This window comes from Morone saxatilis, unplaced genomic scaffold (genome assembly GCF_004916995.1).
Source record: "Morone saxatilis isolate NCDOM2014 unplaced genomic scaffold, NCSU_SB_2.0 Contig17, whole genome shotgun sequence".
NCBI classification, from domain to species: Eukaryota; Metazoa; Chordata; class Actinopteri; family Moronidae; genus Morone; species Morone saxatilis.
The window spans coordinates 28,695,537-28,698,807 of record NW_023339729.1 but is presented as its reverse complement, the minus strand read 5'-3'; the positions used below and the strand labels follow the sequence as shown (position 1 = coordinate 28,698,807).

Below are 3,271 nucleotides of genomic sequence, written 5' to 3'. Positions count from 1 at the left end.
GCAGCAGCAGGGGACGGGGTGGCAGTAGATGGTGGTTCCTCTATACCTGCAGAGTCAGACGTGCTTCTGGTCAATGCCACATCTACTCCGACTCATTCTCTTCTGGATCTCCTTGCTGATCAAGCGCTGGCTCGGGAGCAATCTCTCTCAGTTTCCCAGGAGCTCCTAGCAGCAGCTGTTGCAAAATACAAACATTCAGTTCAGCGCTTGAGCTTTGGGGTGGACACCAAAAGTCCTCCCCTTCCTCCTCCTCCTCCTCAGTCCAGCCCAGTGGGTTTCCCAGTAAGCGGGGTGTGTCAGGTTGTTTTGCCCCAGCTGCTGCAGATTGGAGACTTTGCCAGACACATGGATGCTGGCAAAATCCAGATCATCTCTGATGATGCTGACATTACTATACAATGAGAACACATTGCAGATTTACACACAGTAAGTTTTATTTATTTGTTGTTAAAACTTTGAGTTATTTACTGAGTTTGGCAGAAAGTGCTGTGATTTAGTATTGGACTCATAACATTTGGTCACTTACAAGAGACAGATTCAAACAATGAATGAATCAAATCAATATATTTCAGTGTTTCATGTTTTTGTAATATAACCATCTGAAGAAGATAAGACAATGGCACAACCAAAGCAAGCAAACAATACTATTTTTGCCCAAATAAAACCCAAATATTTTATTTTGTAGACCTTGAATGTTTTTTTGTTTTGTTTTTTTTTCACATTATTTACTAAAGAATATAACCATCCATATTTGGTGACATCTTCCTAATATATAATATCAAGTGCTGCCTGATACCTTGTAGATTTCAATTAGCTTCGATGTCAATAACAATGCTGTATGATGTCTTTTATCCATTTATTTTCTTTCTAGATGGGAGCAGGTTCCTTTGGAAACGGACTGGGCACATAATGGGATTCTAACAAACAGCAGTGAGGATCCCAATTATCTAACTTTTTGTCTATAGCCAAAAGCTGTGACTCTCAGATGAAGTTTGTGTGCTTTCTGTCATTTTTACTTGTTTGTATGAGTATATCATCTGAGATGGAAAGAAACTAAAGGTAAAAGTAATACTAATGGGTTTGACCCATGAAGGGGAAAAGTGGCACTTTTACCAATGAACAGAGAAATTAACATCTACCTTATCTGTTTCTGATCTTGACATGTACTACCTGTGATAATGACTCTTTAACATGTGTTTAAAATGTAAATGATTTACTTTGAATTAATAAATAATAAAGAGCTTGCATATTGTATAACCATTTGTTTTGAGCTAAATAGTCTTATCTAGCGTAGACATTTCTTTGAACCTTTCTCAAGAACAAGTGTAAAAAAAACGAAATAAAGAGAAAAACTAGGAAGATGAAGAATGAGGTCCATTGTGGCAATATTTCGTAGTTGTATGAGTTCAAGTCTAAAGCAAGAAGTACTGCTGTTGGACACGATAGTTCAGCATTTTAATGTACAGCAGACAGAACATAACCTCTGTGAAAGAAGACTGAACACAGGAAAGACCCACGTTGTTCGGCAAATGATTCAGTCAGTTCCTAAAAATCATCTTAAAATAAACAAGGGGGAAACGCGGTCACACAAATATGTTTGTTTAAGTTGTGCAAAACTAGACTGTGAATTTCTCTCTTGAGCAGCTTTCAGTCTGGAAGATGAAATTTACCTTTTGTGCAGATTATATTGACACGTCAGTTTATTAACATAAGAAAATGTACCTGGACAGACACACTCAAAAAGAGAACTTTCATCTGCTTATAAAGAGACTCAGTTGTTTTTTTTGGAGTGTTGAAAAAGAAGATGCAGATATATTGATGTGAATCTGATCCATGTGAAAACAAAGCAATAAGTCAACCCGGATGAAGATTTTTTTTTTTGACAGCAGGAGCAGTTCATCCAGACAGCATGGGAATATCAGGTTGGGTTCTTTTAGGAGTTTTTACAGCCAGCTGATTATCTGAATGAGCAAAACTGCCAACAGGTGTCTGTTACAGCTGTTTGCAGTTCCTAGAAAGAGGAAGAGAAAAAATGAATTCAACCAATACAGGATGCAAGATTAATAACAGAAAGCATAATTTTTCAGACATTCAGGATAGAATACTCAACTTTAAACATTGGTAATAAGTTATCAATATAAAAACAAGAGGGTTAAATCTATCTATCATTCTCTCACTGATTTACTTTGTTTTACATTAATTGTGTTAATTAATTTTATGATAATGCAGATGATGTAAACCTACCACTGCCAGTAAGGACCTCCACATCCACTGTAAAGTTTTTCAGTCCAAGATGTCCTCTTGTGACGGCTGTGTATTTCCCAGTATCCTTTCTGCTTGAGTGAGTGGGCAGGGCAACCGCCTGCCCATCTCTGAACCATAAGACTTCTGGTTGAGGGTTTCCTCTCACTTCACAGCTGAGGCTCTGTCCCTCTCTCACCTGCAGTTTTGTAGGACAAACGAGCTGTGGACCAACTGAGAAAAAAGATAAGTCAGAGTGAGGTAGAGGAGGAAAAGACAGTTGATAGAAAAGAAAGGTTGATATATTTTACATATGGAAATCGGTGAGAGAAAGTAGGAGAAAGAGTTCAGGGTCAGATGGGTTATTTAATTGGTTACGTCTAGTCTGTCTGACTCATTGATAATTTTTCTGACTAATGTTTGTGCATGTTAGAAGCTATGGCCCCAACCATGGCTCTGAAATATCAGTAGCCCAACTGTGCTATGTATGGATTAATCAATGGCACTGTCTGAGGTGCTAAAGTAGTATATTTGTAATTGTGACTTTTTCCCTCAGTCCTGCATTCTGTCAGTTTCATCTTGGATCTATAATATTCTCTAACTCAGTATTGCCCAAAGTGGGGCCCTGAAGCCAAAGTTTGCCTGCCATATTATACATTAATTGCTGTTTGTGGTGTTTGGGGTTTTTTTGTAAGGTAAAAATGCTCTTTAAATGTGTAGGATCACTAATTTTTTTTTTTCTGCTTTTGGCCCGTGGCCCACCATTAGGTTTCTGTTTTGGCCCCCCAAGGGAAAGAATTTGGGCACCCCTTCTGTCACTGACTGTCCAGGAAAGGAACTAAGGACGGAGGTGGAAAATAAACATTCTTATAGGTAACAATGATACACCATAAACATGTAACAACAAATGTCAGTAGTTTGACTCACAGAGGACCACAGTAGTGATGTTCTGTGACTTCACCACTGGAGGGGGCTGTGGTCCTTCTGGTCCCAGTTCTAGCTTGGCTTCACACCAGTACTGGACTCCATC

At 38.7% G+C, this 3,271-nt stretch overlaps 1 protein-coding gene and 2 long non-coding RNA genes across 4 annotated transcripts in view; 1 reads left to right on the top strand and 2 right to left on the bottom strand.

Moving 5' to 3' along the window:
• Positions 1–3,271, bottom strand: part of LOC118327159 (bifunctional apoptosis regulator-like) — a 337,943-nt gene that overhangs the window by 199,761 nt on the left and 134,911 nt on the right. The window lies entirely within an intron of this gene.
• On the top strand, positions 7–1,245 carry LOC118327168. The gene is made up of 2 exons (XR_004796673.1): positions 7–426; positions 872–1,245. It is a non-coding gene; the product is annotated as an uncharacterized LOC118327168 (long non-coding RNA).
• On the bottom strand, positions 696–3,265 carry LOC118327167. Its single transcript, XR_004796672.1, has 3 exons — positions 3,169–3,265; positions 2,245–2,475; positions 696–2,011 (listed from the first exon to the last, which is right to left on the bottom strand). It is a non-coding gene; the product is annotated as an uncharacterized LOC118327167 (long non-coding RNA).